A 14776-nucleotide genomic window follows, 5' to 3' on the forward strand; every position below is an offset into this window, starting at 1 on the left:
TCGGCCCAGGATCTCTTACAGAAGTAATATGTAGCTGGTTTTGGAGGCCTTCCCCTTTGCAAATAGACAGCAGAGGGGCATTTGACAGGAAGAGGCTGCAGGTTTTCATTGGTGTTAGCAGGAATTTTGCCAGGGTCTCACCTGGGGCAGGGAATGAGCTATCATGATCTCCGTAAATGCCCTCTGAATCATCCCTCCACTTCTGCCCCACTCCAATGACACCTCTCATTTTCAGGTCAACCACTCTCTGGAGATAATATGGTCCTCAGCATTCTCCACACACTTTTTGAAACCCAAGGATCTTCCCCCACTACTCTGCCTCTTTTGCAATTGGTAACTTTTGCAAGAGTCTTGCAGATCCCTATCTTCTGAGCCTGACTGCCAAATGTCTGTTGGAGACTGAAACTCTCATGCAGGTCCCAGTGAGGGAGCGTGGTCTTGCAATATAATGATAATAATTATTCTTTAAATTAGGCTTTGCAATCTGCAGTTTTGCTCATTGCTTTGCCTCTCTTGTTGGCTGAGTGCCTGAGAAAACAAAGCCAGAGATTGTCTGCAAGGCAGCACTACATCTTATTTTAATAACCATAACTCATCGCTTTATTATTTTTTTCATTTTTCAGAGAAAAAGTCTGAAGAACCCCCTGGCATTGACCATGTTTTATAGATCTTTTGGACTGCAGAAAGACAAATAAAAAACATTCAGAGGAAGGTGTCATGAGAATGGGTAACTATTACATGCCTGCAAGGTGACAAATTTTGGCTACTGTGTACATATGAAAGGAGTAGGAAAGGAGAGCCTGGAGACCTGTCCAAGAGCAGGAACTGGAAAGGGGCCAGGTGGCTTTGCTTGCTGCTTGGGTAGCTCTATAAAAGGAAGAAAATTGTTTCTTCTGTCCCCTCATTGATGATTTTGGGTTAGTTTGGAACTTTCATGTGCCAAATCCTGCTGGAGGGGCACACTGCAGATGTGGGAAGGATGGGGAGAAAGGTTCTCTGTAAGAGTTTCCCAGTCAGGCATATCTGGTGTTATGGGGTGAATGCACCATCCATTAGGACAGCGCTGCTTGTAGCTTATTTTATGGGGTTCAATGTGCAAGTGGGACTACCTATCATCTGAACTTTTTAGGCACCTGAAAGCAGTAGGCTCTCCATTTCTCTTCACACAGGGTTACTGAGATGACTGGACCAAAGCAGCCTTTTGTGTACAGCATCCCAAAACTCCCTCACACCAGCCCCATGCTTCAGAAAACTTCCTGAATCACCTAAATCTTTGTAGATCCAGCATGCAGTCACCCTTCTGTCAAATTCTTGCATCTTCTTCTTCCACCTACCATTTGGGAGCTACTTACAAACTATCAGATTATCCCAGAAGATTTTTACAGATCCTAGGTTTTTCATTTTTATTTTTTTTTAAGTCGTTTACTTCCAAGTTGTTAATTTGGCTTTCAAAGGGAAAGAGGCTTTGTAACTGCACCGTCTGTCTGTGTACTTCCTGAACCCATGAGCCATTTGAGCTAGATTTGATCTTCTTGCCTTGCTACAGGAAAGGAAAGGAGAGCTCAAATAATGGTCTCCTCTGCTCGGCAGTGAAGAAGCAGGTAAAGACTGGAGGGCTCCAGCAGCAAATGCTGCTTCTGCATGAATAGGGGTTGCAGTAGAAAAGAATGTGGAGCTGAGGTTTAGGGTGGGAACACAAGCAATAAGTTCCTTAGTGCATCAATGAATATGAATAGGTTAAATTAAGCATTTTAAGACCTTTCATACTAAAAAGAGGTGTAGAAATACCAGAAAGAATATGACAAGGCAAAGATAAAATAGGGGGAACAATTAACTCTTCTCTATTTTTTCCTTTCCTTATGTTATATTTTACCTTCTTTTCTATAATAGCATAAATATCTTCTTGTGTCTGGTACAGAGCTTCTGATTTTTCCAGGAAGATATTATAAAGCCAACATCATCTAATGACTTCTGCAGTCTGAGCCATTTCAGAGAACGACCACTTGGCAGTTCAGTTCATTTGCAGTGGAGATGCCGGGACCGTCACGATCAGTGAATGAATTCCAGCAATGTTTTGGATGGGTTCCTGCTTCCAGTTGGCATCTGGTCTCCTGTCTGCGTCTCTGCTCGATCTCTGCTGCATATGAGCAAGGCATTGAGCTGTTACTCACTTTTAAAACTGGTTCCCTTTGGCACCAGTTGTACTTCAGCTGACTCCTGCAAACAAACAAAACATTCTTCAAAGATTTGTGGAAGTTTGGAAGGAGTCTCACATTTCTCACTGCCTGCACTTTGAAAATAACACTGCTGTATTTCCCCTTACCTGAACACACACAGACTTTACCTCTTCTGAAGCTGACAGGGGTTTCCTACATCTGACCCCATGTGTGAGTTGCCTTTCAAACTGTTTTCCCCTGTAACTGGATAGTCTCCCAGTTCTGAAATAATCAGAAAGACTTGAATTGTTGGATTGATTTATTTCTTTGTTGGGATAGAAATGAAATGAAACAGGCACAAGCCAAGATTTTTTAAAAAAATCAGGGGATTAATATTATGCTCTGACATTTTTATTTAGGCTAATAAATAAGTAAGTATAAAAAAATGTTGAATGGCTCCCAGCAGCGGTGTTTGGAGTTGATGGTTTTGAGTGCTTGGTTCTTAAGGAAATGAGGCTGTTATACCTGCATGCATGAATCTGAAGGCAGAGGTCTGAGCTAAGTTTCTATTTTTAAAAATCCTGGCCATACTGCTATTTTATTTCATGCATTCAAGTAAGTAGGCATATTTCAGATGGGGGGGTTTGATGTCAGTGTCACGAGCCTGATGCTAAGCTCCTGCTAAAATCTTGGCCTAGAATTGTTTCATTTCAGTTCTGTTCCAGCAAGGATACCAGGAAATCACTGTTGCTTTCAGAGCATTAGTTTTTTTGCTCAGTTTTCCTTATCTTCTTCTTTTAGCTGCCTGAGTGCTATACATTTTCCTGTATTATCCTAACAGCTTTTAATCGGTATGAAAAGAACTCACTATGGACCATGGTACAAACTAGAAGCCTGTTCTAACCAGCTCATCCAGCAACTCTAATCTGCCTAGTTCTTTATCACCCGCTGTGATTTCTTCATGGACAGAGCTAGTGGGGTTTTGGTATAGCTAGAAAGCATCATGCCTTGGTACAAATTGAATGCATGCAGCAAAGTTTTTGAAATTCTATCAGAATTCTTTTTTTGATAGGATTCTACTAGAAAATATTTGATAGAAGAAAGCTAGAGCACTGATTCAGGAAGGCTGAGCTTATGGACTGCCACAACATTTTGCTGCACTGTGAGTTTTCCACAGAAGGTTTACAAAACCTATGTCCCAGCCAGGCAGCAGGAAGGTTGTAACATGTGACTGCCTGCTTGAAGGCAGAAACTACAGATTCTTGGTCCAGCTTTTGTTTCTCTTTTCCAATAACTCAGACAGCGGTGCACTTTCAAGGGCTGAAGAGCTATTTTAACTAGGATCACAAGCATGGCAACAAGCCATGAGGGATTCTTGAAAGTGTCAGATGGAAATATACAGATCCTGAAGGAGAATGACTGCAAGTATGTGGTGGCTTTGGGAGAGATAGGCTGCCTAGAGAGATTGTGGGTTTTCCATCCTTTAGAGATATTCAGAACTTGACTGGTGAGAGCTCTGAATCCAAGTTTAAAGTTAGCCCTGCTTTTAGCAGGGGTTTGGACTAAATGATATCCAGATGTCCTTTCTGACCTAATTTATCCTATCAATCTCTTTATTTTTGTGTGTGTGAAATTTCCTAATTTGTCTGAGTTGCAGCCCTGTCACTTTGGTCAGCAGTAAGTGGCACCACAAACCTCTCATAGAAAGTATCAACAAATATTGCTCTATAGGGTGTTCTAGATAAAAAGGAGATGTTGAAGTGGAAAGGAGAAGATTGTAAAAGTTCTTGTAAGTAGACAGTTTGGAGGATGAGAAAAGGCAACTGAACGGAGACAGAATTTTGGAGCCATCTCAGCAGTTTCATTCCCTTATAGGTTTTCCCTACCACATCTCTGCTGGACTTGATATACGACAGCATTGGTATACAACAGTCACTATATACAACAGCCACAAAGTAAGTTAACCAGTGCCTTGGGTGAATGTATGAGCTCAGTGCTTTCCCTATTACATTTTCTCTGGCACTGGGAAGAGAGGGACATTCCTACAGCTGATATCTTCACTAAGCCTCCATGCAGCAAAATTTCAGGTTGGAAATTAGGAGAAATTTCTTCTCAGAAAGAGCAGTCAGGCACTGGGATGGGTTGCCCAGGGAGGTGGTGGAATCACTGTCCCTGGGGGTGTTCCAGAAAAGGTTGGACGTGGTGCTTAGGGACGTGTTTTAGTGGGTGACATTGGTGGTAGGGGGATGGTTGGGCCAGATGATCTTGGACGTCTTTTCCAACCTTAATGATTCTAGGACTCTATGATTCTATGAAAATGCAACAGCTTAATGCTTCAGGTCACTAGAGCTATTCACTGCACAAACAAATAACAGTTTTATGAGCTTTTCCAGAGCAGAACAGAAAAACTGACTTTATTTGTTTGGAAATGTTGGCAGTTATGCTCATCAGAATGTCAGAGTGCTTTTTGGGAGTTATTTTTTCCTTTTCACTTTTTCCTTGATATTCATAGACAATCAGATTGAAAGAGACAACAGTGCTAATCTAGATCTTTATGCTGGTGTCTCCCATTCCCTGTGCATCTTTACTTTGCTGTTTTAAGTAAACAAAAGACATGATTAAGAAACCACAGCCAGATTATGAAATCAGCATCCTGAAGAGGTGTCAAGTGAAGAGAAATGGAAGAAGGAGGAGAGGTTCTTATTTCATGTTAACTTATCCAGGGAATATTGGTAAGAATATTGCTGTGCCATTAAAAGTGTGATGTAATTCTTAAAACCTTTCATTATTTATGTATTTATTTAATACTTTGTCAGTGGCAGATATAGGAGAATTGAAAAATGAAACCACTGTTTTTAGCCAAAGCGCTCTGATAACACTATTTGAATTAACTTTTAAATCATGTTGCTATGTTGAAGTTTTCATCAAAATATGGCAGCAGGTTGTGTGCTGGAGGAGGTTTTCTTGCTTGTGAGAAGAGTAGTTGGTATATTATGGAAATCGTACTTATATCAGTTTTGTGTTTGTATTTTGTAGTGCCAAGGTTGTTTGTTTTTTTTTGTTGTTGTTGTTTTTTTGTTTTGTTTTGTTTTGCATGGAGAAATAGCCATATTTTATATTGGTTTTGTTGCAGAATTAAAATACTGCCTTATTATTGCTTTGGGTAATGTCATAGCATGGAAAAATGATGACAAAGCAGGACATAAAATCATCCAAAATACAGACTGTGCTTCCTGATAGTCTTCTGTTCATCTACACATGAAAGCAGAATATAGATGTAGAAAAGTTAAATGTTATTAAGTTTCAAGAATATAGTAAAACATAAAAGGCTACAATGAAGACTGTTCGTACTGTCCTAAATAACTCATGGACTCAAATGTAGATACCATATTCGCCAAAGTTAAAAATGAACTTCTAGTTTTGGAGCAGTTTAGTAGAATTCTGTGGATATTTAAATCTTAGAGACACCTTTGAGATTGTTTAAAACCTCAGCTTCTTAAACTATGGAGTCACATCCTTTTAAAATTCCCCAGGATTATTCATCTGGTGTGTGCAGCTCTGTATTCATAGCTGTGCACTGCAGGAGGGAAGGGTGATGTGGTGCAATGATTTAAATATCCTTCAAAGTTAAAATCCCTGCAGTCTAGTATGACTGTTATTACCAGAAGTGCGGCTTTGGTGTATGATATGCAAAGTGACAAAAATGACAGTAGCTGTTGAGGAAATATGCATCTATAAATTAGATTGTTTCTCAGGGAACGATGCTAAAACAAAGTATAAGATGGAGTGAATATGAGTTCCCTATTTCTCATCATTTCACTCAGCACAGATATCTTATGAATCAAAACGAATGACCAAGGTGGTAAGGCTAATCCATACCATAAAGTAGGCTAGACTGGTTTTATGAAGTGTCTGTGAACAGTGCTAGAAAATCAAGATCTTGGAAGGTCTTTTCATGTTTCTTTTATGCAAGTATGTATGGGAGAAGTGTCAGGGGGCACAAGATGTTCATGAAAAAGATGAGTGACCAGATAATAGGACAAAACGGAAGAGGGAAAGGAAGTGAGACAGCAGAGGAAACAATATAGAAAATACCGACAACATAGAAATACAGACAACATTGGAAAAAGAAGCATCAGAGAAGGAATGTACTGGAACAAGGGTGATTAATCTGGAGCAAAGACAAATGAAGAACAAACCCTGCATTTGGAGACATCTTTTTGCCTTTAGGATTCCTAAATGCCAGCTATGATTAACAGTGATCTCTTAGCCTTACTCCAAATCAGTATTTCAGACTTCTTTCAATGGGAATCAAATAGGTGAAATGGGTGGTGCTATCAAGATCTCCTGCTGATCTCCTGGACACTGAATGATCAGTGCCCAAGACCCTTTTCTAGCAGTTTATAAAAACTCTTTCCATTTGGCTGTTTATAATCACAGAGTAGATTTTCAGGCCTAGTTGTATTATTTTATCTAAACTAGCCTTCCTTTTCCTTGATAAAAAAGGGACATGTTGTCACAGAGAAGAAAGCAACAGCCGTACAACTTCATAATAACACAAGGAAGTAGGAGTTTTATGAAAATGAGAAATTTTCATTGCAAAAAAAAAAAAGAAAAGTGACCTTGTCAGCAGATGCAGAGGTGTGTATGTGCCTGGAGTGAAGCTATGATATGTGGTTGCAAGTTTAAAAAGGGTCCTACGGGGAGCAGTAAAAAACAAACACAGAATTGGTAATGGAAATAGGAGCAAATAACACTGCAGGGCTGTGCTGGAGAGGAGCTTAGGTGCCCTGCTTCACTATCTAAGTGGGGAGCTTTAAGCAATAGTGACTCTTTAGCAAAATTTTGCCAGGCCCCAGGGAAGAAAATAAAACACATTGCAAAGTAATGAAGACCTGTAGATGGCTCAGTTATTGTGCTGTTCTGCTTCTGAGATGCATTCATTACTTTTTCCAAAAGAGGAAGTCTACCTGACTATCAAAGACACGCTGTCCCTCTAATAGTGAGGTAAGGACCAGTGTAAAATGTTATTTAGATTAGGAAACACTTGTGTAATTTCATTTCTCTTTCTGGGAAGAATACAGAATACAAAAGGAAGGTTGTTAGATGAACAAGGTTACGTAGTTAATAAAGACATTGACTGCAAAGGGATGATATTAATACTGAAGACACAATAGTCAAGTAGTTGATACAGCTTTTACTAGCAAGATATTTAAAGCAGGATAGCATTAGCATAGCTGAGTATTGAAGAAAACAAAATGTTCAGCAAAATCAGAAATAAGGATAGAATAAACCATGATTAGTTCTGAACACAGTCATTTGGTAACATAAGTTCTTGGGATAGTGTGACTGTGTTGGATCTCAAGGGTAAGAGAAGGGTATCAGAGACAGCAACAGGTATGGATAGATACCATAACAGTGTTAAGGAGATGCAGATTACTGGGGATTATGCTGATATGTGTTAAGCATTATACAATGCCTTAATTTGCCTGGTGTAGACTGGAGAACAAGTGGTCCTGATGACAGCTGGGCCCAGGTATTCCAGGGTGTGAGTGGTCACAAATTTCTTTGTTGAAGTGAGAGAATTTTGTATTCTAAGCATGAGGAAAATCTTGGAGAGAAGCTCTCCAGGTTCAGTAAGATAAATAACAGCTTCAAGAAGGAGATTAGAAAAGAGAGAATTTTCAAGGGGAGGAAAAAGGGCCCTCAGCAGTCGTAGAGGTTAACATGTGGAGGAATGAAGTGCAAACTGCCAAATGTCAGGTCGAGATAGACCTAGCAAAAGATGTTAGAACAAATAACAGAAGGCTCTTGAGTCATATAGGAAAAGAAATGCTATACAGTGAGAAATTTATAATGGTTAAGGATAATAAAATGTGACATCAATATCAAATTAATACTTGGATTCACGTTTCAGTAGAAGCTATAGTACTGACTCTGAGGTAGAGGCATAGCAGCCAGTGGGAAAGAAAATAAGAGAAGTTTTAAGATAAGATTTTGAAGGAAGGTATAATTGGAGCTACTAATGAGCTAAATCTCTAATAAACCGTGGATGTGAGAAAATGCAGCATGGGTTTATCAAAGGTGTGCATTGGCTGTGTAAATTGATAGACTCACAGATTCATAGAACGGTGGAGGTTGGAAGGGACCTCTGGAGGTCACCTGGTCCAAACCCTTGTTCAAGCAGGGACATCTAGAGCATGTTGCCCAGGTCCATGTTGTGGTGGCCTTGGAAGATCTCCAAAGGAGAGAGAATATAAAACCTCCCTGGGAAACTGTTTCCAGTGCTCAGTCTCCTGCTCAGTACAGAAGGGCTTCCTGATGTTCAAACGGAACCTCTTGTGTTCCCCTTTGTGCCCATCGTCTCTTGTCCTGGCATTGAGCACCACTGAAAAGAGTATGTCTCTGTCTTCTTTGCACCCTCCTTCAGGTATTTATACACATTGGTAAGATCCCCTCTGAGCTTTCTTTTCTCCAGGCTGAGCAATCCCAGCTCTCTCAGCCTCTCCTCACAGGAGAGGTACTCTAGTCTTTGTGGCCCTTCATTCATGATTCTGAGAAGATGTGCTGTAGAGGAGGACTGCTAAGGATAATTAAGAAAAGGGGCATCTTATGCAAAAAAAAAAAAAAAAAAAAAAAGAGAAGCTAAAATAAATTGTACTGCTCAGTATAAAAAAAAAAAAAGAAAGCTTGGAAGAGGACATGGCATAAGTATATAAAAGAGTTTGGGAAAAAAAAAAGCTCTGTTTAAGTTAAAGACATGTAAATGGGAATCAATTGGATATGATGAATATCTTTGTCCTGGAAACCTTGAAAAATTTCCTAATGCCAAGATGAGTCGAACTCTGAAAAATCCTTAAAAATTTGAGTGACTTAAGATGAAGCTGGAATTTTTGGAAATGGTTTATATGATATTGCTACCTGCAATATCAAAGGATTGACTTGAGGACTTACAGGTCTTTCTCAGTTGAATATCCAAACATACAGAAAGATGAGAGCATCTTTTACACATTTAATACTTTTTATTTCTCTGAAAGCTGCAAAGACAATCATAATGATAATGAATGCAATTAATTCTTTTTTTTTCCCTATAAATTTGAGGTATTTCTGAAGCCAATGTCAACAGTTATGCCTGATTTAGCTGAAAAGTGTGTATTTAATAACAAGAACTGTGTGATGCAAGAAAAGAATGATGGATAATATTTCCTTTTTCCAAAAATAAAAAGCACAATGTGGGGCCATGCTGCTGGTCATTATTACCAGCAATAAATCTGCACTGTTGCTTAATTATTCACTGACATTAAATGTCATCTTGTACACACCCTGCCAACATAGGATTGTTCTTCACTTTGCTTCTGCCTCTTTCAGATTCCCCTCTTCATGAGAGTATATGAGTGTTACATATCTGTTGCAGTGCTGTGTAGTAGCTTCTCTTCCTTGTGGAAAAAGACTATGAAATGGGGTGACAATTTTATAAGTAATCTGGTAGGTTTCTATGCATTGCTGTTTCGTCTTTTTTATTTTTTTATTTTTATTTTTTTATTTTTATATACAAGAAAGACAAAGTCACATAATCATGTGCTTGGACTATAGCCCAAAGAGGGTTGTGATGGTCTAATTACATCTTCTGAGTTGTGCAAAGGGCTACTGTGGATCATAGATTTTTTTTTTCTAGAGTTCCTGGTAGAAATTCATTAATATACCTTCAAATTATATAGCCCTTATGACCTGAGCTATAGGTATCCTGTAAACAGAGCAAGGTACATAATGCTGTAAACAATTATCCTCTCACTCACAAAGGTTTTTCACAACCAGGGTGGGATTAATCTCAACTAACTTAGAAGAGACAGATAGGTTCTAAACCTCTGGAGCTGGGTGTGACATTGAAAGTGCAATTAAAGTTGTCAATCATATTGTCTTTACAGTCAGTAACACGCAACTGGAAAGACTCATTTTTTGATATAGTGAAACTGCATGGGGACAGTTCAGAAGAAAAAGTAGGAGCAAATAGAGAAAAAAAAATAAAAAAGGAAAAAGTTGTGCAAGAATAGAAAGAACAGCAGCTTCTGTCTCCCAATTGCTTGAGAGGGAGAGGGAACAGAAAATAGCCATTTAGGAAGACTGGTTTCCTCAAAACCATGTTGGCTAACAGCACATGATAAAAAACAAAAACAAAAACAAAAACAACTCGAATTGTCAAAAGAAGAGCCAGGTACAGTGTGATTTTCCTTGAAGGAAAAGAGATGTTGATTTGAAGAAAAAGCAGAGATTGGATGGCCAGCCAGAAGGAATGGGAGAGATCCAGGGCAGCATATGACAAGGAGTAAGGAATGGCAGACACAAGAGAATAGTCCCCAAAGGAAATAAAGTAGTAATGGAAATAGCAAGAATATCTATATCCATGTGCTGTTTGAAGACAGAATTTGTGTGTGTGTAAGTTTATGTTCACTGGAACTGAGAATGAACAAAAACGTAAGAGCTGAGATTTTGAACTTGGAATAAAAAAGAGAATGTTCAGGTATAACACACATTTTGAAATACACGTTTTTCTATATTTCTTACTTTTTCAGTTTAAATTTAATCCACTAGCTTGCATGCCTTGATATTTGCAGTTTGGCATTATGAACAGCTGTGTTTTCTCAATTCAAAAGGGAGGAGTCCACTTTGCAGAGAAGGAAAAACTATCAGCAAATCATGTCACAGGAAGCAAAAAAGGACTAAAAAAATCTCTTTTTCTCTGGCTTTCAAGTGCCCTAGACATTCCGAACACAAAATATGCAGGAAGCATAGTCAGACAGGGAAGAACACATATATGTAGAGAATGTTCCACCTGTTAGGGATATAGAAAGTGTACAGAAGATGTGATATGTCGTGTTCCTACATGTCACTGGCAGATATGCACTTTTAGGAAAATACAAATCATGGGAAATCTTGTCTAAGCAAATTTGCAGAGCAACATTTCAGTTGACTGAAGAACTTTCCTTCTGCTTCTGGAGAAATGTCTACGTTTTCTTCATTCATTTTGTTTTTCACCTAGGTATGACTAGATGCACATTTTTCAGATTAGGTTTGGATTTCATTTTTCATGAAAGATAAATTAGAGTTAAGAGTCCCTCCTCTGTAATGATAGAGAATAAAAATTTTTCTGGGATACCAAGATTCTTTGACATTGAGGAAAACATTGGTATACTACTCCCTCACTTAATAAAAAAGACAGCTGTTTGCTGTTTGTAGTTCAGATTTCTTTGCTTTAGCTCAGTGGTATAAGCTTTCTTCCTGATCTTTTTGTCCTAATAATCAAACTGCTGCTCTTCAAAAGCTCCTATTGGAACAATGGACTACAGGAAATTATTTTATATTCACACAGAGAACTATTTTAAATTCAGGCACTTCATTCTCTTCCCTTTTACTTCAAGTTAGGCTTTGCTGAGTCTCTCAAATACATTGTCACTTAGTTTTATCTCCCAGATGAATTTGCACTAGCTTTTTTTTTATGTCAGGAAACACTGTTTTACTTCTGCACCTATTTTTTTTCCAGACAATTTCAACACAAATTCTAAAATTGGTGTGAATGGAGAATGAATGGGAATCCCCAGGTGTGCAGCCACCTTATGAAGTCCACAGCAAGGAGGGGGGGCTCCCAGAATGGCCTCTGTTAATGGCATCTGGATTAGCAGTTCATCAGGACCCCATCACATCCACCTGCAGTTTCACAACATGCTTGGAAAATCCAGCTTGTGGAAAGGAGACCAGTGCTACACAGTCTTGGGTTGATACATTTAACAATTGTTTCTTTTGCTTTACGCATCTGATGAGATATTTTTTGGGAGCTGTTCCAAAAATGGGGCTTTGCTGGGGTTCAGTAAGAATGACTCTGTGTTTTACAATGTGGTTTTGTTCCCCTATAAAAATTTTAAAAACTCCACACAATAAGAACCCAAAATCATGCGGCACGCAGTGTGATTTTCTGAGCTCCCTCTGGGAAGACCTTTGCATGGTTTTGCTGTGGCAACTGATAATAGTGAGCAGCCCACACTGCGAATGTTTCTGCAAGCTGCTGGCACAGCTCACAACAATAGATCTATCCGCTCACTTGTAAAAGAAGCAGCACTCAGCAACATAAAACCAGGAGAAGCTTCAAGCAACGTAGGGTGATTATTCCTCCCTGTAACATATTCAGGCACAGAAGGTATTAACAGCGAAAAAAAAAATGGTCTTTTCAAAAAAACACAGTTTTAAAAAAAGTCTTGTTTCAACACTGACCTCTCAGGATAATTTATGACCCTCACACATAGCTGGAAGGAACATTTAAGTGAGAGGCAGGTGTTTTTTTCAAGCTTGCAGGCTAAAATGAGTCCTGGCTGATGTTCAGCTATCCAGAAATGTGAGCGATCCTGCTGGGTCCCTGCCACCAGGAACGGATGAGCTCACAGGCGGCTGGCAGGAGCCAGGTGTCCATCAGAGACAAACACAAGGCAATTGTATGCAGAATTTGGCCAACATTACTCAGAGGAGAAGGGTGAACAATCAATCCTGGAACATCTTCTGTACTCCCTGGAGTAGATTTAATCCACTCCATTGATCACAGCATTTCCAGGCAGCAGCGTGAGACTAAAAATCAGTCTAACCTTTACTTTATCTCACCACAGGTGGTGGTCCCCAAGTGCCTCTTGTGTGAGGTAATCGAAGGCTCTGGGAAGGCAGCTGGTGGGAGGTCATGCACTAAAACACAGGTAATACAGGTTGAAAGCTGGCTGCAAATAGCCCAGAGGCAGCAGCAACTGGATGTACTATCCTCAATCTAATGTGTTTGTAATTGCCACTTAAAGAGAAACCATGCTGATTTTCTTTCTGGTGGATCTTATCATGTCCTCTGTGCTAATTACCCACCTAGCTTCAATGCTGATACAAACAGAAGAAAAGATTGCTATTGGAGTTCTTTTGGAGACCTAGCTCACTTGTGATGAAGTGAAATGCAAACATTTTTTTTTGGCCTTGCATAATTTCTTGCACCTTCCTGCAGGCAATTGCCCTGACTGATGCTTCCCTACACGAAACAACCGGGAGTGACGGGGCCACCTCTCGTGCAGAGCTATGTTATGCTGGCAGCAGGTGGGGAAGGCTGTTTCCTGTGCTATATTATCAGACTTGGCACTGGATGACTGATGCCAAATTATTTCAACTAAAAAAATAAAAATGTCCTTATTTTCATGCCAGTATCAGCCATCAAAAGGGCAGACTGCTCTTCATTTTGTACTGCGTGTGCCAATAAAAACATCATCAGCTTCATGTTGTCCTTGTGGTGCCCTCCTCTTCAGTGAACAGTAGAGTGTTGTCCAAACACAAGTCAATGGTGTGAGGAAAAAGGAAAGCTGATTCAAGTGTAACAAGCTGTGATTTTTTTTTTTTACTATTATTGTTTTTTTTTTTTTTCTGGAGATTTCCAAATCCCTGGAAAGATTAAAATATAATTGTATGTCTACTACACAATTGCAGAAGGGTTTAAGGGAATTACAAGATTTAAGAAGCCCATGATATTTCTATGATTTTGCTCTTATCACATTGTGAAATACTTTCCCGTTAGGGTGGAAATAAAATCTTCTTGTTTCCATTTTAGTACTAACTCTCGGCCAGGCTGTCAGTTCAATTGGAAGGGCAAACAAAAGCACAGCTCTGCTGCTGGGAGGTCTCTCATCTGAGAGATATCTGAGGGATTATGAGCTATGAGAGCTGATTTACAGAACAAATCAAATTATTTATCTGAAAATTTCTGTCATAATCGTTAAGGTCCCTTCTATGCTGTGAAAGATCAGGTAGAACTGTAGGAATTACACATGCTGTCAATTTTGGCATCTCTTTTTAACACTCTTTTCAATTTATGTTAGAAGAACTTTTCTTTGTACAGTTGATCTCAAATGTCAACAAAGTCTACGCTGCGAGCAGCACTGTGCTGCCATAAATCATGTGGTTATTGCACCTTGGGGATGCTAGAAGCTCAATGCCCATGAAGACACATTTACGTTTGAAAAAAAGCACCATTTCAGCTTGCGATCTGACAGATGGATTCTGTCTCCATAGGTCTCATGTAACCACTCCATCACTTAATAGTTTATTATAACAATAATCACCATGAAAATTTCCCAAAGGGAGGCTTTAATTTTTCACCTCTGAAGCCACAGCAAAGTGATTTTGGTATTCATGTCTTCTCATGAACTGTTCTCTGCATCTTTTTGCTCACAGATGGGCATGAATGAAAATGAAATGAATGAGTGCTTACAGAAAAACAGGCTGTAGTAACATACCAAAGGAGGAGGGGAAAGTAAGAAGCTGTGCTTTTATGCTGCATTTGGTGAAAACTCTCATTGACTTTTGGTAGCCTGAGAAGGTGGTGCAGGATCAGGCCCTCACTGCATTTCGGTTAAACCTAGATTATTTATCCCTGGAGGAATCCTGGGGAGAATGTTTTCTTAATTTTAATATTTCATAGCAGTGAGATTCTACTGTTTTACGCAGACATGCTCGCAGCGCTGACTAATAAAGACGGCCTGGACTGAATGTCAGCGTGCAGATCACAAGCTAACATTGATGCCATTTCCCATTTTAGGTGCTGTTTTACAATG

The 14776-nt window shown here is 39.4% G+C and overlaps 1 long non-coding RNA gene across 2 annotated transcripts; it reads left to right on the forward strand.

Moving 5' to 3' along the window:
• Positions 1–636: 636 nt before the first annotated feature.
• Positions 637–13954, forward strand: LOC310894102. 2 transcript variants are annotated; one of them, XR_014579559.1, is made up of 4 exons: positions 637–727; positions 1547–2387; positions 12806–12889; positions 13180–13954. It is a non-coding gene; the product is annotated as an uncharacterized lncRNA (long non-coding RNA). The 2 variants fall into 2 exon arrangements; XR_014579560.1 differs by lacking the exon at positions 637–727 and having other exon boundaries at positions 744–2387.
• The last annotated feature ends 822 nt before the right edge of the window (positions 13955–14776 follow it).

This window comes from Anser anser (assembly GCF_964211835.1).
Source record: "Anser anser genome assembly, chromosome: 2".
Taxonomy (NCBI): Eukaryota; Metazoa; Chordata; class Aves; order Anseriformes; family Anatidae; genus Anser; species Anser anser.